General features: G+C 44.2%; 2 long non-coding RNA genes and 1 other non-coding gene across 3 annotated transcripts; all 3 read right to left on the bottom strand.

The window, feature by feature from the left end:
• Positions 1–2034: 2034 nt before the first annotated feature.
• Positions 2035–4197, bottom strand: LOC135401595 (uncharacterized). Its single transcript, XR_010424851.1, has 4 exons — positions 3833–4197; positions 3601–3695; positions 3360–3477; positions 2035–2362 (listed from the first exon to the last, which is right to left on the bottom strand). It is a non-coding gene; the product is annotated as an uncharacterized LOC135401595 (long non-coding RNA).
• A 5847-nt stretch (positions 4198–10044) lies between these two features.
• Positions 10045–10781, bottom strand: LOC135401588 (uncharacterized). Its single transcript, XR_010424849.1, has 4 exons — positions 10705–10781; positions 10304–10375; positions 10172–10243; positions 10045–10111 (listed from the first exon to the last, which is right to left on the bottom strand). It is a non-coding gene; the product is annotated as an uncharacterized LOC135401588 (long non-coding RNA).
• Positions 10782–19687: 8906 nt separating this feature from the next.
• Trnaa-ggc (transfer RNA alanine (anticodon GGC)) lies at positions 19688–19760 on the bottom strand. The gene has a single exon. It is a non-coding gene; the product is annotated as a tRNA-Ala (tRNA).
• Positions 19761–20110: the final 350 nt, after the last annotated feature.

The raw sequence follows: 20110 nt of genomic DNA, 5'->3' as shown, positions 1-20110 counted from the left end.
TGGCTGCATACAAAATGTTTTATGCGCATCCTCTACCTTCCTATTCCTACATGTGCACACGAATAACAGTGCATATATGTGAAGTGGCAAAAAGCAACGCTAGACTCTACCATCATTGTGCCCCTTTAACTTTTCCACATTTATGTCTGGTGAACAGGGAGTATCTCACTAGAAAAGAAGACATTTGTGCATTGTTTGGCAAGCAAATAAATATATTTATTTACATTTTCCATAAATCAACAATGTTGTGACCTGGTGCAAATATTAATGTCAACAAGTAAAGTACTTACAAATTATTCCAATGTGCTCAAATGCAGATATGACAATTCTGTTTTTGTACCTCAGCACAGTACAGTTTCAAAATTAACAAACTGCACAGCATCAGCAATCTTAAAGTATCTGAAGAGGGGAATCACATAAAGCTCCAATAATAGACTGTGCAAACAAAGCTAAAAAAAAAACAAAGTACTTAAGAAAAATCTGATTAATCGGTTGCCGTTGTGATATGTACTACTATGCACAATTCATGAATGGAACATGTTACCTCATTGCATTGCCTCCATGTGAGCACTAGAACAGGCAGCTTTTTAGGTCGCTCTTCCCGTGTTTTTCTATTGTCTTTTTTTGTTTTCTGTTTTTGCATTAGCAAGCATGGCCATAGTGAATCACAAGCAACCAAGGACAGGATGAGACATCTACAATGCGACTGCTAGCTCTAAACTGATATATTTATTAGCAGACTCTGGAATATACACACATACGCTGCTAAGAAAATGACAATTTAACCAATAGAATAACAGACAAGAAAAAGGTTATATATCTTCCCCTCTCCTCATTCTATTTCACAGGCAGCCCTAGTATCATTCTGAGTGTGTCCGTGTGTTCCCTTTGAGATAACGTATCTCTGACAGAAGCAAATCCAACAGTGGACTGCTTACGGATGCAACTATCTTTGATTTCTCTAACCACTTGTTATTTAACCGCTGCCTTGAGCTGTGTGTTCTGGAAATTTAGGCAGCATCCAGAGTCCCTGCAATGTGTTGCCATGTTTCTCGAGGGCCTGTGTTTCACTATGGCTCTCAGATACAAACTACCCCATTTCAACACAGTAGAAAACACAGATTTGTAAATAGCATCTGTTGATTGCACTGTACATACCCCCCACATAAAGGATCGTAGTGGATACTACATCTTGTGCGATAATGTCAGGAACACAAAAAATATAGATTTTAAACCACTCTTACGTCATAGTAGTAGTATTTGTGTGAAGCTGCGCAATTCCTGTCCTGCAAATAATTTAAACCATATGTTTCATCTGCCAGCGTGATGATCCCCTGAAAAGCAATTCACACTTGGCGGGAACTACCGGTTCTGAAACCTATCCCTGACATGTGTAGCCATCAGGGAGGAAACCCAAGGGCTGCGGTGGAAAAGACAAACACACACGGGCTATGTTCTCTCCGTGTATCAGCTGCTCTGGCTAGGTTTCTATTCACGCCTGTATCAGTAATGCATGAAGACCACTGCTAAGTTGTGTTGAGAAACACCACTTTATGTTTGCCATGTCTAAATGAAACGTACCTGACCTGATCCAAATTAACCGTTCTGAGTCTGGAACACACAAAGAAAAAAACGCAACACACGCCACAACATTAACAGATAGCAAATGAGCTGTAGCGAGCTCCACCTTGGGACAAAGTCAACAAGTAATTCACCGAAAGTCAATGAGCGCCTGAAATGTAACATCGCCAGTGGCGTAGCCCGACCTCAAAGGTAGGGGGGGGGGGGCTCGATACGAAAACTCCCCCCCCCCCCGCTGATCCTGTGTCGACAACACACACATACTTGTGCACACTTCAAACTGAGGATTAAAAAAGGGAACGAAAATAGTTGATTTAGACGTTCACAGTACGATTACATGTATAGGCTGTCATGACCAATGAAGTGGTGTCACGAGATTGGAAGTATTTTGAAAAGCTCATACTTTGAAAACCATTCAAGAATGCTTCTTAGATAGACGCCATGAACTGCAAGTACTTTCGCGATAGTCACACTGGTCCCCCCCCATATATTATGTTCTCGGATTTGCACGATTTGTGTGGGTCGGTCCGTGGCAGGTAGGGGGGGCTCGAGACCCCCTAGCCCCCTCGTGGCTACACCACTGAACATCTCTGACTGCTAGCAGGATGGCCCACGTTCAATTCCTGGTGCTAGCACTGACTGGCTTTTTCATGAATTATTTGTTGGAAGTTTCGATGTGCTTGAGAACCATTCGTCAACCATTGTATCCTCATGAGGTGATGAGGGTTTGTCATCCCAAAGAGACTCCCTTTCTGGCATGTGTCCTTATGGATGCTCATCACTGCAGAAAAAAAGAAAGAAAGAAAGGAAAAGCATTTAATGACAAGAAATGGATACTCGCGTTTACTGCATAATGATTATGCACAACAGAAAGAATACTTTTGCACAGAAGGCTGTACTTCTTGATGTCTAACATCAAGTTACAAAATTCCAGAATATATGACATGTTGTAAGGTAGAGAATAAGTAGAGTTATTGAGTTGTCGAGTTGAGTTGAGGGGGCAGTCGTACCCCCTTTTTATTTTATTATATACGATTATATAATTATCTTTATGTCTGTACCACCCCTCGCTCTCTACATTACAACATGTTTTATGTATTCTGGGATTTTGTAACTTCATGTCAGACATTGACAAGAGCAGCCTTGTGCACGAAAGTCTCGTCTCATTAAAATTTAGATGCTCTCAACAGTCTTCTTTCTGTTGTGAATCTCTATCGCAGCATACCTGCACATTGCTGTTCTACGTACTGTGACTTTGCAGTAAGAGTATGGACTTTGGGTAAAAAGACTACACAGCACTGCTCAGGTATTTTTGCCTATCGAACAGTATGTATGTATTCAGTATGCACACAGTATTTGTGCACCGGACCCACTAAAAATGTAGTGAATGTGGCATTGCCCACGGTAATGCACCAAGTTGAACATAATTATTGTAGAATCCAGGTATTTTAGCTTACATGTCAAGCCAGTACCACACCAGTATCCAGTGTGAAGTTGTGACAAATAAATAGCTTCCATTTTTCTTAGCTCTCAGAAAACAGACAGTGAATTAATAAGAGTAGACAATGTTAACATGAATTCTGGGCTATTCTTCAGTTGAAGATTCACAGATAGTAAAGGCACCTTCCTCAATGGACGTTCATGACACTGAAAATTCTAAAATGTTATCAGAGGCGACATCAGCTTCGGTGTGTCAAAGGATTGTATGTCCAACAGTAATCCAACTAACAGTAACAAAAATGTGCAAAAGACAAATTAACTGAACTAATGTAACGTACCTTCTATATCAGACAGTAAAGCTTGTAACACCCCATCCACAGGAACCAGTGTCCAGACACAAAAGTGCTTGAACTGGGAGATAGCAGCTAATCGGAATGGCGATCTTTGTTTTCCACCCTGGAAGCACAGGTTGTAACTTTGAGGGCAGATTTAAAAGTGGTGTCAAAATGTCTGCATGCGAGTGCACATGAAAAGTTGAACATAGATGAATACTCAAATTATAACATCACATTGTCATACCTGTTGGTGGAGGTGGACTGCAACTAACGTGTCAGCAATTTCTTCATGACCAGATGCAAGCCAGATCATGCTTCATTTCCGCCTTCAGCGTGCACCTGTGATAATTCAGAAGTTAGATTATCAATAGTACTATTGTGTTGTTAATCGTGGTTATATCAGAGTAAGCGCAGTAGGACAGCTGCACAATCGATTCATTACGCTTGCTATTTTTTATATCTGAACCTCGACTTACCATTTTTTGCTCTCGTTTTTTTGCCTTGATCCTCCGTGGCACGTTCAAAATGTTATGCGTCGGGCACCTCAGATTTTCATCAGACGATTTCGTGCCGAGATTCCAAATTGCCTCTGGAGTCGCGCGTAACCTATGATAACATTCGTGGACGAAATCCTTGCAGTGGAAATTAGCAGGCACCACTGTCAGCCAAGAGCTTCGCACTGCTTGGTCTTTTGGCAGCTTATAATAGGTAACACTTGAATGCACCGATGAATTGTTCTAACAGCGTAGCACTCTCGCATCTTCGACAACTTCGCCGTGGCATATTTACGATTCATATCGCTCCAGCCCATAAAAGGCAAGGTCAGAACAAGGAAGTGCACTTTCCCAACCACGCTGTGCCAAAAAAAAACATTCACATGCTTTGTTTCCGGCTTAGCAACAACATAACAGCTGTTCGCTTATGTACGATCCACAGAGGAGGAAACGAAAGAAGCCAAGCAGCCAAGCCAAGAGTCCATGCCAAGCCAAAGACAGATAAACCGAGAGCAGTGACGTCGGTGCGCCCGTGCGCAGGGTTTGCCGACGGTCTGACGACCGGGCGTGGGAACTAAAAAAACTGTTTTCTAAAAAACTACGAACAGTTGGAGCAAGATATTTCGCACACATATTCAGTGTTCGGTAATGAACACACAGCGCGAGTATCGCTCAGTTCTGCGGCACTTCAAAATCGGCATATCTGACCTTTAAAACAAGTCAGTACCCTCTCATTTACAACAAATACAACTCAACAGGGTAGCTTACTGCCAAGAAAGAACAAAGAAAAAAGAAAAAAGTGACTGAGCACGACATAGACAGCGTACACGTTATAAAAGTAAACCACTTGATCCAACCACATGATTATTTACGATGTAGACTCTTTCGTCACATATGCAACCGTACTCTTTCATTGGGGTTGGAAAAGACTAGAGAAGTTTGAATATCCAGATTATACGAACTCCGGAGCGAATAATTGTTTATTCGATTCGAATACTCAATGGAATACGGAATTATATATTTTCGAATCGAAGCGATGGGTCATCTCTAGCTAATATATGCGAATATAGTTTTGAAGGTGGGAAAACTGGTTAAGAAACTCGTAAGCCTAAAAAACGCATAGCAAGTCGACGTCCCGTTTGGCTGACCTTTCCCCCGTTTTTTTTTTCTTTTCGTCTAATAAATATATCCCCCCTAAAAACGCCTGCTTTATACCATGGTCCTTACACAAACAGTGTGTAAATGCTGTATATCCGTTTATGTGCAGCCTATGTGTTCGGTTCAGCTATTTAACTGTTCGCATCCTATGCGCTTCGGGTATGTGAGTATTCCCTTCGGTTTTAAAAGTACTATCCGCGGAGTCTATACCCCTGTCACAAGGACACTTTCGATCCGCATTGAGCCAATGCTCATCGAACTCAATGTGGATCCGACGCTGCTACACGGACACGTTCGAGCAGGATCGAAATCTGATACTGCTTAACCCGATCCAGTTCGTTAAACGGGATTGAGATTCTCGAGACGGCTTGAAGATCGCCATTGGCATCCTCAAACTAAGTGAATTTGTAGTCCTAAAAACATACATTAATTTCCAAATGTTCCTGTACAAGACCATGGAATTTCACGGTGACGGTTTTAGTCTAGGTGTGACGGGCGACTGCGTTTTCCAATTTGTTTAATCTCGACTACTCTCGACACCGTACCCCCCGTAAAGGCTTAGGCTGCGTTCCAATACCCCGGTTAGGGCCAGTTCTCACTTGGCGACGTCCGACGCGGCGTCGTGAGCGGGCGGAGGAAATAGACGCGCATTTCCGGAGTCGGGAGAGGAGAGACGTCGAGTAAACAAAAACTGCCATGCCGAACTTCTTTCACGACGTCGGCAAGAGGTGCCGAGAACGACAGCTGTCGACCAATTAGGTGACACAGAAGGGCCACGCCTCCTGATTTTTCGTCTGCTTTGGACGACGAAATGCCACCTTCTAGCCTCTGTAATGCCACTGTGGTAGGAACATGAAAATCGTGCGCGCTGACGGGGCGGCGGAAATGCGCCTCTACTTCCGCCGCCCGCTCACGACGCCGCGTCGGGCGTCGCCAAGTGAGAACTGGCCCTTTGTCGACTGCCTAGCGGTCTAACCGGAAGTGCCGCCATGTTAAGTCTCGTTCCAAATCTCGCCAAGTCCGCTATTCAGTCGGCTACCGCCTAGTGCGCATCGATGCAGTCTAGTTATACGCCTGACCATCTGACAGCCGGGATGGAGACGCGCGTTGACGGTACCAGCGTGCCCGCTGTTTCTACTGGCTTTAAATGTAAGGTTGCACATCGTGGTATGTTTTTTAAAACTGCGTAGAGAGTTGCAACACATGTTAAGTTGTGAAGGTGACAGTTTATGCACGATGTCCTAGAAACTTAGCGCATTAGAGTCCTGCTGCGCTTGCACCGTACGCATTTCTTGCGTGAGCAACGAGATGGCGCCACAGGCAAGCCTGTTCCAATAGTGACAAGCAAAGGGGTCTACTGTGCTGCCTAGTCAGGCGGCTTCGCGGGCGCGAGGTATTGGAACGCAGCCTTAGTAAACAGCACAATGCGGAAGCGGATACGGTTATTCTCGACTTTTTAGGAACATATTTGTCAATCCCACCGTACTCCCTCGGGGCTGCTGGCGCCGCCTGCCGACAAGCCAACCTTTCAATACGCATCGAGTTGGACCGTGTAACAGCATCGCGCACCGAACTCTCTTGAGAAACTCGATTGGGATCAGATTCAATCCGCATTGAAAGTGCCGTGTGACAGGGGTACTAGAAAACACAGGTTGTTCCCATGTGCGTGTCATACACATTTTTGTACTAATGAAAGCTCTAGCAGAACGAATGAACTACCGATAGTGTTTGATATAAAGGAACCCTCTTTATTTAGCATTTGTCATCCACTGCCTATAGACTTGGCACTTTCTGTTCTCTTGCAGATGACAAAAAATAAAAAGAATGAAAATTAGTGCAAACGGCTGTAAAAGTCATGATGAATAATATATCGAATAACATGCACACGGAAAGTGTTACGCGGTTGCGCTTTGTCGTTATATCAGGGACCTTTGGAATACACTCTTAAATTTTATACACGTTCTTGGGTGTAAATGGATTACGCCTAACTGATTCCTTTTTTGGTGTAAATCAACACCCTCAGATGGAAGTACACCCTTCGGAAACCACGTTGTGCATGCAAACGGACTTACCGGTACACAAGATATCATATGAACATTATGCTTTATTTCAACCACATGAACAGCCAGCATACAAACGATAATTCCTCTGTCCCTTTCTATCAAATCCTTCGGTAGAGCCTGTTAGGAGTACATACGAACAATAATATGCAACTGGATTGGAAGATACACAATGGAAATCCTCTACTACATCCTTAAGTATTCAAGAAAGCGAAAAATGAAATACTCCCTTTGAAGGCGACTCAAACTGACATGTGGCAACAAAAATATGATTGCTCGTCTATGCAATACTTCGCAGTGAAAACGTCTGTTTACTGAATGTTCAAGTTTATTGGCAAAAATATGGTGTAACATGCGAATTATGTATCAAATAGGTTACGTATTGTTACATCTTGGAATTCGAAAGAGATCTGAAATTGACTAGTAGCAATGGCAAGGAAAGGCATTCATAACCTGTCTTGAAAGCAGGTTTCTTATAAGCAAAACAAAAAAAATGACGTAGTGTTTCATCTGACATGTGCGGACAATATTGTGTATAGTGTTTAAAATGGTCGCAGTATCTTTCCATTGTGAGTGTATTATGTATATCAGCCATTCTAAATGAATATAATAAAAATGTAATGCATTGTGTATCGGTATTGCAGATTTAAAAAAATGCATTAGAAGTACATTGCGCTATCACTTTTTATAGAACACATCAAATGAAATTGGCTTGATATGTGGAACCAGCCATAAAGTAACACATTTCATACTTACCAGAAATTTTCATCGGGCTATGTTCGGCTCGCACTACTTGCAGGCACTGCATTACAATGAAGGTAATTCAATACAGAATGCAAGACAGAGGAAATGGAGAATTGACCCAGCTCAAGTACACAGCATTCATATTGTTTGCACGGCAGTGGTGAACATTTTGTTCAATTACACCCTTTTCACACCAGCTACAGACGCCTCCTCAAAAAGCGTCACTGTAATTATTACACCCATCTAACACCTTTCATGCCAACTTTTTCCCCAGAAGGGTGTAACAGGGGTGTGCAAAAGGATTTATACTTTACACCCACACTACACCACATCTGCACCGAAAAGGGTGTTATAGGGGACCCGAACTGCAAGCGCTATGATACACGGAGCACCCCCCCCCCCCCCCCGGAGCACTGCTTTCTGAAGAGGGCTGTCAGAACGCGGAGTACAGTCGCGTTCCTCGCTGGCAGCGCTGCTACAACAACAAGAACCATGACTAAGAAAATAAAATGAATAAATAGAAATATCGCCTTTTGCAAACGTATTGCGTCGTTAGTAGAAGAAAGTTTGGTATTGTAGTACAATACATTTTTGCTGTTGCCAGTATTGTTGTCAGTTGCTTGCACCCGTTTGCAGACGACACGCCCACGCGGTTTGCCGCCGGATGCGGGAGCGACGCAAGCCAGCTTTGGGGTCCTTGCAAACCCAAAATCCATAGCGCGGTTTCACTTCTTCGCAGGCGCAGTAGTGAGGACGCTGTTTCTCTGGACCCTCTTTGCGCTTGGGTCCTCTGCTCTGAAGCTATACATGCCCTTCTCATTGTCCAGCTTGAATGTAATTGATCATTTTGGGGAAGTTAAGAAGCTATAGTATTCTTCGAAACCCTCAAGCTTTCTGCTCGTCAAAGGACCTGCTAGTAAGAATCCACAAACGATATTTATTTGACACGAGAGAATCAGATGTGTGATCGATATAGCAAGATGAAACTCATGAGACGAAGTATGGTAACCATTGATACGGTGGAGTAAGTTTTCCTAGCATAGCTTTTCCTACTGCGGTGTGATGGGATCACCAACAGAGATCGGGAGCTCTCGAGGAGCTTCTATGAGGCAAATCCCTCATCACTACGGGATGCCTTGGAACGGGCGGCATCTTACCCAGGGCTAAGCACATCTAACTGAAGATGTGTAGAGAGGTCAATACGTCAAAGGGTGGACTCTCGGTAATTACTATCAAAGACGAGCAGGAAATGTGTTCGATGGAGAGTACGATTCTGAATACATGACCGAAGGGGGTTTGCAGCCACGATGGTGAATCGTTTTAATAGTATGAATGAGCTTGTCGGTAGATGAAGGTGACGATGTCTTCAGTTCACGCTTGTCTCTTGAACGTTGCGGTGATGAAAAATTTCAAGAAAGAAGACTGCGGTGAAGCGAGGAACATTTCTGAAAACAAGATTGAGATGAGATGAGGCGAGGAAACTTTCCGGAAAAAGATTGAGGTAAGGTGATGTGAGGGAAATTTACAGAAAAAAATGAGGTGAGGTGAGGAAAGTTTCAGAAGAGCATTGAGGTGAGGTGAGGAGAAAACTCCTTTTGACAAAAAAGAAAAAGGACGTGAGCGCAAAGTTCGTGGATTTCATTTTCCCACCTCTGGTGGTGTGTCGCTCATTCCACGCGCAAGACACACTCTAAGAAAAAGGGAGCAACGTGGGAGTAAATTCCCCACTTCTACTCCATTTCCATTACCCCGTCCTGCTCCCTGCACTGCAAAAATTTCACCGTAAAAAAATGGGCAAATGCAAGGAAAGTTGGCTGCCAAACATTGGCCGTTTTTTTTTACAGTGGCCCGTATAAGTTTTGCCCGTGAAAAAATACTGCATTGGCCAGTAATTTTAACAGGGATACGCCATGTAGCATTATTGTGCTGTGGTCGTTAAAAAAAACTGCATTGGCCAGTAATTTTAACTGGCATATGCCGTGTACCCTTATCGTGCTGTGCCCGTCCCTGGAGCCCTTCTTTTTTTTTTCTACCCACATATAATCGTAGCAATGAGAGCAGTTTAAGCAATGACCATGCGCAACACATTGTGATGCTTGTCACATTGGGATTTACTTTCTATGTACATAGTGATGAAAATGCGCCAGTCACCTCTGGCATCAAAACCCTGCAAAGAGAAGGGGAACTGTTACAGGGAGCCGGGCAATTGACATGCAATTATACTCACCGTTTATTTTTTCAAAGGAAGAACATACGAAGGAACCATGTGCACCCATCAGTCAGCTCAGGCATCAAAATACTGCAAAGAGAAAGGAGACTGTTACAGGGAGCAGGACAATTGACATGCAGTTATACTCACCGTTTATTTTTTCAAAGGAAGAACATACGAAGGAACCATGTGCACCCATCAGTCAGCTCTGGCATCAAAATACTGTAAAGAGAAAGGAAACTGTTACAGGGAGCCGGGCAATTGACATGCAATTATACTCACCGTTTATTTTTTCAAAGGAAGAACATACGAATGAACCATGTGCACCCATCAGTCAGCTCTGGCATCAAAACACTTCAAAGAGAAAGGAAATTAGACTCACTGTTTTATTTTTTGAAAGGAAGAACAAGAAGGTGCACACAAAACGCGGAGACGACACGGAACTTCATCTGGCAGCGTTCATAAGGACATCAGTCATGACCTTCTGTACACACTGTGTACACACATAATGCCTGACAGCACGGTATTCTGCTCGCTTCATGTACACCTCTACGGTGGTCAACTAGCCCATCAGAGTGTAGAAAGCACAAGGGCACCTTCCGCTGAAGTTGAACAAAACCAGGCATACGGTGCACCACGCTCAAATCGCAAAGAACAGGATGTGCGAACAGAAATGTGCTTACCTGTCTACGTGCATTCACGAGATTTACAACAACCGTTTCTTCTTCTTCTTCTCCTTCGTCAACCATCGTCAGCGCACGATGTTCCGCTTCCGGCGGTTGCGAATGACGGCAATGTACCGTACTTGGCTTGGCCTTGCCTCCGTATTGAAGTTTTTGGCCGGTGCATGATGATGGCGCCACTGTTTTACATAGTTTTCGCAGTATTTGTGATCACGGTAACACGCCGTCGTCAGATACTATTAAACGCCCGTAGAAATCACAGTATTTTTTTACAGTGTGCATATGTCATGGAGCTCCTAGAATGCAAAAGTGAAAGGTGACATCACCCTCTTTCTCGTTCGGAGACCTCTGAGTTAGATTCAGATTAGGCATTCGGATGTTGCATCGCATTGGTTACATATTTGATTGCTTTGCCGTATGGCTCGGGAATGACACTTCGTGATATGCGACCTACTGACACGCCAATTTCGTCGAATATCTATCCCGGTGTTAATCGCTGTCGAGGCCGGCTCTCAGTGAAGGCTCCCGAGGGAAGCTCACTCGTTTTCCCTGGTGAGTACTTCCGTGGTGGCTACCTATATTCCAGAACAAAAAAAAAAAAAAAAGTATTACACAACACTCCCTCTTCTGTACCACAATTTCGCTTTCATTTCTCCTTTCACACAAAACCTTTCCTATCACCTTGGTGCAAGCATGTACTACGATGCAACCGTTGTGCTGCGGTATCGATTTATTCGTTGAGTGAAAAAAAAAAAAAAAAATGGCACGAAATATTCCAAAAGAGATGCGGAGGTACTGGCGAGAACACGTTCCGTGGTGTCAGCATATAACACCTATACGCGTATGTGCCATGGTCACCTCTAGAAAATGGAGTAAAGTGAAACTCCCTCTTGGAGGGTGTAAATTTATTTCCGAAGGAAGTGTTCTTAGGGACAAGTCGCTTACTCCCCTGGAGGAGTGTGACGCGACCATTTCTTTTTGAAGTGCAAATTTTCTCATGCGCACAAGTTATCATATCCCATACAGCACCCACCATGGTGGGCATCATAGATGAAACCCAGCTCCTGTTGCTTAGCGGCTAAAATGAACTTCGATTATCTGTGCGACTAATAGCGAATTCAGCTGGTCGTTTTCGTGGAGAAAAGGTTGCACTGGCTCGAGCATGCACGTTCTGCTGGTCGTTTCAGTGCAACAGGCAACATGTTCCGCTGGTCGTTCGCGTGCAGCGTGCGCTTGCGAGCACTGAATCCGTGCAGGTTAGGACACACCGAGTATATCGGCGGTGTCGACCGGAACGCGAGCTGTCAAGTTCCGCTTTCCGCTACTTCTCACCCTCCTTTCCATGGTTTACATTTGCTCAACATGGCCGCCACGGAACCGGCAGACCTACTGCAGGTGTTGGGTGCTTTGGAGGAGTCGAGTTCGTCTCGCTTTATGCTGAGGCGTTCGACAGATTTTTTTGTCCACGGGCGAAGCGTCCGAAGCTGGAGAACTATACGTCGTGGACACTGTTTCGCGCTACTCGGACGATGATGGACTCGAACTCGGTCGGTATGAATGTGGGTTGTGAATGTGGATTCTGGGGATTCTGGCATTGCCATGCATTTTATGTTTAAGTGGTTATTAAAGTGGTTGTCCTGCGACCGCGACTCCATCTTGTACATCAGTTGTATGAGTTTTCGGTCAACACTGGCACTATCTAGCATGATCTGCAGAGCGGATCGGTGTAAGCGCCACTGGCGCAGTTTTCCTCCACAGGCCCTACTCCGGCGCACTACACTGGCCTGCACTCAAACGACCAGCTGAATTGGCTATAAGAGTGGCTTCGATGCACGTTTCCGGTGTCCATTTTTTTTAAATTCCGCGTTAGCGCCGCGAAGCAACTGTGGCTATAAGCGGCGTACAGACGTGGACAGATGGAGAGGACAGCAGGATGGCATGGGGGACAGAGGGGCTTAGTATGGGTCCTGGCCCACTTCAGGGGGAACTGTGCCGACACTCGTCTGGAAAGTCCTCAGGGAAAACCTCAGACAGCACAGCCGGCGCCAGGATTCGAACCCGTGTCACCTCCCACTCTCGACGTGGAAAGCGATCATCCGAACCACTATGCCACGGGAGCTGGTTTTTCCGGGATTCGAATTATTCGAAGTTGCAACTTGCGTACACGCCGATGATGTAACAATTGTTCTCTGGAGCAAAAAGTGGCATCCGTTGCGCGATATGTCAGGTATACTTATGCTTTTGAAGACCAAGTCAGGAAAAGAAAAACGAATGCTGTGATTAGAGGATAATCAAAAAGGCAATTGCTTTCGTGACAGAAGCCATGGGAGTTTGAAGGGAGACACCATTATTAGCAGCAACAAACTTCATGTCCTCTTTCTTAATTTCAAACGTTATCCCTCTAGATCCCTCCTAAACTGACCCATAAATTATAGAATAAAGACGGGGATAAATTTAACCCGTGCGTATCTAATGGCCATGCCGTGATGCCGACATGAATTCCAATTTATCTCCGTGTCTGTAAGACTTCAATGGGAACCGCCAGTGCCAAACAAGTTGTGAAATTTCAGAAACCTTTAGAATGTAAATAATTGGGAGATGGCTTCCCACAAGAGTTCAGTGAGAGAGAAGAAAATGATCTGCAGACTGATTTACAGTAAACGCAGTAAAAGCACCCTAAGTTCTAGTAAGATATTCCCGTTTTTTATACTTTTTAATCTGTTTTTTTTTTTTTTGTTCGCTGCTACTGTTTCTTTTCCGTGCGCTTCATTTCCAGAGCCATACTGTTTGTAGCCTCCAGTATCAGGAGCAAATTACTTTAAATGTTTTTTTTTTGTTATATGTTATGTTTTATGTTGTTTGTTTATGTTTTTAAATTATTTTTATGTAAATGTCGGCATCTCTTCCTTTCAGACTGGTCCATCAATTCGCAGTGAAATAACATTGCGGGAACGTCGTGCTGAGAACTGTAAGATTTCTTAAAGGGATGATCTCGTACCCCCTGGCCCTCTCATAAAGTGCACCATTCGATTGCCCTTTGTTGGAAATGGAATAGTGCGAATTTCCCCGACAAAACACGTCACGCTTATTAAATAGACGAATTAAATTGATAAGGATTGCACAGCATACCGCGATTGGTGTTGGCAACAACAAGAACTGCTGCGTCGGCCTGCGGGTACTGCGAGAAACTCCGTGATTGGATGCAGAAATCGTCTGCTTTCGCGCGCGCTAGCAGACGACTTTGAGAAGTGTCTGGAGACCGTGGAACTCTCGTACATTTTCTTTAAGTTGCCAAGAGAAAGACGCATACTGTCAGAAGCGGCCTACTTGCTGGTTTAGAGAAACGGTGTCAATCCACCTGTGTGTCCCCATTTCGAGAGCAAAGGGAAGCTGGGATGACTCGACCTAAATAAAATCACTTGGCGCCTTGAGCTTGCCTAGTACACTATCGTTCTGTGTTTCGTGAATCTCTCATCGTTACACCTACGGAACATGCTGAATGGTGGAAACTATTGCAGCGTGCCTGGGTGTAACAACAGGTCTGTTGTCAATGGCAATCTGAGTTTTTATGCCCTGAAGGACGAAGCGACGAAGCGTAAATGGGAAGCAACCATCGAGAATAACACACTCGAAGCGTCTTCAACGAAAGTCCTGAATGTGAAACGAGTGTGTTCCGCACATTTCGCTGATGACGCATATATATATCAGGGATCTTCTGCAAGCGCGGTTCGGGATGGCGCCAAAGAAGATGCGGCTCGATGTAGGAGCCGTCCCCATGATCTTCGGAGCAACTTCTGGCGACAACGGTATCAGTAACGAATCTGATGTGCATAATTCCGAGGTCAGTATATTTTATTTGAGCCCGCGAAACCTCGAACCGTGTGCCGCGGTCGTACCGCGAATGACTACTGAACCAACCGCATGTCGGGGGTAATTGTTGCGTACATCGCCTTTCCAGGCCTGCCAGGTGCTGTCCCAAACGGAATCGTGTATCGCCGAACATCGTGAGTTGAACGCTATGTCTTGTCTTCGCACATGCGAAAAATAACCAACGTTTGACTGCAGTTGATCCAGGATATTTTTTCTGAGTTGGGGGGGGGGGGGGGGGGGCAGCATGCTATTCCACTAACAGGGTCAACTGAAACTCTGTGTAATGACTGAAATTGAGTGGTGGTGGTGGTGGGGGGGTCACGACATCCGGATCCCCTCCCCCGGACCCCGTCCCTGGTTGAATAGTATGCTGGTGGGATGGCAACAACAGCTGTTTCACTTAGCACAACGTGCAAGATCGAAGTGTTGCGCTTCACACGCTAATATACATATCCTTGCATTTTGGCTGCATTCTGGGGTCACAAAACGAGGACTGGATTTTATTATTTTACGTTTTACTTATTGCACATATCTTGCAACAGCTGTATCTATCATCTTACTTAATGTTTTGTACCCTTTTAGTGACAGACAATTCACAGGGAGCAAGATGCGAGAGCAGAGGGACTTTCCTTCCTGTGCCACAGTCAATATCTGATGACGGTATGTCACCAGCAGTGATGGCCAGTAGTTAACTACATGTAGTTAAACTACTAGTTAAACTTCCTGATTGTAGTTAAAAAGTAGTTATCAACTACTTGCAGAAATGTCGTGACAACTAGTAGTTAAACTACTATTTTAAGTAGTTAACTACAGTAGTTACGTTACTGAAGGCGCCAACTACTTCCGATTTTGCTGCAAGCTTTACGGCACTTATTGTGCTTCCGACTTTTACCTTGAGCTACTTGTTTGATGAGAACAGAGGTGCAGAGCAATATTGTGTCGTGCATGTATACTAATACCATTGTCACACGGGCAGCCTTAACCGAGATTATGGCTAACCGCGGTTACAAGAATTAACCGCGGTTTGGAACGAACACAGTCCGCTGCTGCCACACGTGCACTTCCATAGCTTCCTATATAGGAGGCTATGGCACTTCACGATCCGTTCGCCAATGAAAAGGAAACCGACGAGGAAGCGGGTTCCGCGTCGTCTTTTTGCTTTTCGCCACTCAGCAATCGTAAATTCCGCTCATCATCGAAGTACGAAAACAGTAGTTACCGATACTTTTTGTTTAGATTATCAGTCTTCAACTGCACCTGCTCTGCAGTGTATGGGCCTTCGCCGGTCGGTAATGTTGCATTCAGTTGATGTGCCATCGCGGCGCAAATAGGCACGTTGTGCCTATTCGAACGCAGGGCTGTCAAATTATCCTTCCAAATGCGTAACAGGGTTTATATATATATATATATAAACCCCTGACGCAACATATATATGTTGCGTCAGAGCAAATGATACACTTTTGAGAGGACGTTTCTTCACAAAGTACGCTTGACACAACGATAACGGGCGCCGCCATTCTCGGTTAGCTGCCCTTAACCGAGGTTGCCGAGCTCGGTTACCACAAACCGCGGTTTGCGCGCTAACGGCGGTTATGCCAGACGTGTGACAATCGCGAACCGCGGTTTCCTTAACCGTGCTTAAGACTGCCCGTGTGACAATGGTATAAATCTTCACTTGTAATGCTTGTCTAGTAAAGCCTCATTTGCTGAGAAATCTCGCCGCAAGCTCTGTATTTGGCGATCGTAGCAATGGCTTGAGCCAAACTTTATCATTGCTTGTGGTTCATATTTAGGTGTCCAAGAACGCTACAAGGAATTGGAGTTGATGGACAACGTTAAGCAGTTATAGTTAAGTAGTAGTAGTTATGGTAGTTACATTGCAGTAATTAAAGAAGTAGTTTTAACTACTCCCCTGAAAAGTAGTTGAACTACTAGTTAAACTACTCAATCTCAAAGTAGTTAGTAGTTATAGTTAAACTACTGTAGAAGTAGTTAGTTGCCATCACTGGTCACCAGCAGACATGTATAGCAACTCAGCCACATATCTGCTTACCTTTTCCCTCTCATTGATGCGAATATATATGTAGAATATTATATTTAGTTCATTAACACGTCGTGACAAAAGCAGCTTCAACAGCAACAATGACTAACTCACTTTGAGAACTTAGTTTAACACTAGCATAAATACCACATTTTATTTTTTTTTTCCTTTTTATGTTGTCTGATTTATTTTGTACTTTATCAGTTTGTGACTTCTCCCAACATGTCAATACATCACTGCTATGAACACATTGGACATCAAATATAGAAAATACAGGGTGTAATTATGTGGGGGCTAACTATAAGATGTTTTCACATGACGTCAAGCGAACCTGTTTGTCCTCCATGGTGGTGGTCACTTTTTCGCCTTAGCTGCCGGGCTTATCTAGCATTTGCTCGAAAACGAAGCCTGCAATGGCGTTTTGAAATGCGGACGCGTCCATACCCTTCTTTTATCCCTAAGACGCTTCGTCATTCTCGTTCTCACATTTTTCTTTTATGAAATCTATGGTTGTCGCATCGAAAAATAGCACAGTTCGTCATCTTTCAACGCGGCTAGCATGAAAAGTGACCATCAGTGGGAGGAGCTTACGAGAATGTCACGTCACTGCCACGTCACAATGTGACGTATGTGAAAGCTCCCTGTAGCATAGCTCCTGATTTCCACGTCTTTTACAGTCAACGTGCTGGTGCTTGACGGGTTGCCCTTACAACCCCTGATACCCTACCAATCTGTAAGCCAATACGGTTTCAAGTATACACTTGTGCCATACAACCCAGACGAAGGCGCAAGAGCTACCGACAAGGCCACACAGACAGCTGTTCCAACTTGCACTCTTGGTATGCACATCTATGTTCCTAAATTCTGTATTATATGGTTTCTTGATCTAGTTTTGTTTGTGGATATTACAAACTGCACATGCCTTTTAGGAACACAGACTCATCTGCACCGTCCTAGAGTGTCTACGCAGGCTTCTCAGGCTTCTGTAAATCCTGCCAGTAAGGTGTCACTGGATTCAGCAAGCAGCAGCAGTTGCATGCCCGAGTGTGGCGACAGCGGCATGCGCAGCCACTTTGAGATGACACCACCAAACATGTCAAGCTCACAGGTTTCTGCCTTGCCTCTCAACACCAGCCAACCGTTGCTAAGGAGCTCCACCCCGATACCAAAGGAGCTCAACATAACTGTTGAGTCTGAACAGTGCGTAGCTTAGTACAGACAAACAGTATGCACTCTAAACGGGGGAAAAATTAGACAGAAAACTGCACATAGAGATTATTTAGGTCAAAATGCGTATTAACAGAAGGGACCACATATAACACACTGGGCAAAGTAATCTGTGCACAATCCTGTTGCTTTGCTTATTGAACGCAGTTTCCATGAAATGTTTCTTTTTTTCTTTCTGCAGCCCACGTGATCCGCATGACACGACACTTCAGCTCTCCAGTGTCTCAGAGAGCACAGACTCTGACGATTAAGCTTACATGACTAAAATTAGTGCAGTTTATTTGTCGATTTGCTTGCAAATTATGAATGCAAATAATCTAATGCTTTCAGGTTTGAGAACGAGGAGCCGCTCAGGTTGCAGCATACATCCCATACTCCCATACGTAAGTGTGGGACATTTCATTGTGTTTATTGTATCTCATCAGAGGTCAATAATGGATCGAGGACATTTGCTCACCGGACAATTCTCCACCGACTGAAAGCTAAAGGCGGACAAATACTCACCAAGGTTTCTGACGTGCTTGTTGTTTTTGCAAGTTATGTGTCGTGTTTGGTGGTTCGTGCAAGTGGAATAGAAAAAGTATACTTCACAAGTATACTTCGTTATGCATCGGCGTGGGGGTAGATGACTGCTGGGAAACATCAAATTTCTCGGTCATGTTTGCAACCGCACCCATGACAACAGCCTCTTATTACTATAAATACTTCATACATGCGCACAAACACAGAAACATTGTAGGACTCACATGGCAGTAGGGTATGTTGATAAACGCGGAGCAAGGGTGTACCATTATTGAAGGCACATATTTGTTGTTCATTTACTTTCAAAACATATATTTAATAGCTACGAAACGGACTGATATAACTAGCAAAAATTCTGCGTGCCTGGCAAGTCTAAAAGCGTATAAAAATAATGTGTACCGATCAATGCCGCCTTTACGTAATACTGTGAGGGTTATATTGGGATTAGTGCTACATAAACTAATACGATCACAAATTTTAACCCTGACCTCGCGGAATGCAGTGCGTACGCATACAAATACGCTCTCTGTTATTGTGTCGTGAAAAGTCGAGGCCACAAAATTAGCTGTTTTTTTTTTTTATGCTTCGACGAGTAGCTTTTACGATGACGAGTAGAGATGAACCTCAGAAAGGTCTTTTTGTACTTCATACCTCACAGGGCAGTCCAGCTTTGTGTATGTGAGGTTGTGTTCCTTCGTCAAATATTCCCTGTACAGATAAAGAGCACTGGAAGACTTTTTACCACACCCCTTATTTCCCTGAGGCAACTCCCTTCCTACATTCTACCGGTTCGCTGGATTTCTACCCATCTACCCTTATTTCCTTGTTTCTTGTAAAATAATTACCACACAGATGCCGATACGGTTTCTAAGAGGTTCGAAAAATAGAATTGTGATTTTAAAAATACAACACTGATTATCATTCACTGCGTCACACGGTGTAAAAGGTGAAAAATAGAACGAGTGAGCAAATATCCGGTCTCAGAATGGATCGGTGAGCAATTGCCCACTCTCGGTCAATAATACAGTGTATTGTGCCACAATGAAGCATTTTGAAAATCATGTTTTATATATATTTTAGGTGTGCTGCAGATGAGAGGCTGTTTATTGTAGCGGAACCTTGTTTAAGAGAGGTGCTATCAGTGTGTCCTTCATGCCAACGAGATGACGTTGAAGCTAGTATTACTCTCAAGGGCACCGTGTAAGAGCAAAGATAAAAGAACTGTTGTTCTGAGGCTGGAACAACATAGAGGGGACAAATACTTACAAAGCCTCAATTTGCATAAGAAATTAACGATGAAAGATAAAAGTCACTGAAAAGGCTAGCCAGCTGTAGGATTCGAACCTACATCTCCTGGATTGCCGGTCCAGAGCTCTACCAATTGAGCTAAGCTAACACGCGTTCTCAGCGACTTCCAGGGTGCGTCATCTAAAGGGACAAACCAGCCACTCTCTCTCACTCATCCTCCTTTCGCTCTTACATTTTCGCTCACTCACACACACATTCATACGACGGGATCGACGCAGGCGGCAACTGCAAATTGAGGCTTTGCATGTATTTGTCCCCTCTATGTTGTTCCAGCCTCAGAACATCAGTTCTTTCATGTTCATCAGTTGCCGCCTGCGTCGATCCCGTCCGATGAATGTGTGTGTGAGTGAGCAAAAATGTAAGAGTGAAAGGAGGATGAGTGAGAGACAGTGGCTGGTTGGTCCCTTTAGATGACGCACCCTGGAAGTTGCCGAGAAC

The sequence above is a fragment of the Ornithodoros turicata genome, chromosome 1, assembly GCF_037126465.1.
Source record: "Ornithodoros turicata isolate Travis chromosome 1, ASM3712646v1, whole genome shotgun sequence".
Classification (NCBI taxonomy): domain Eukaryota; kingdom Metazoa; phylum Arthropoda; class Arachnida; order Ixodida; family Argasidae; genus Ornithodoros; species Ornithodoros turicata.
This window is presented reverse-complemented; position numbering and strand designations above follow the sequence as displayed.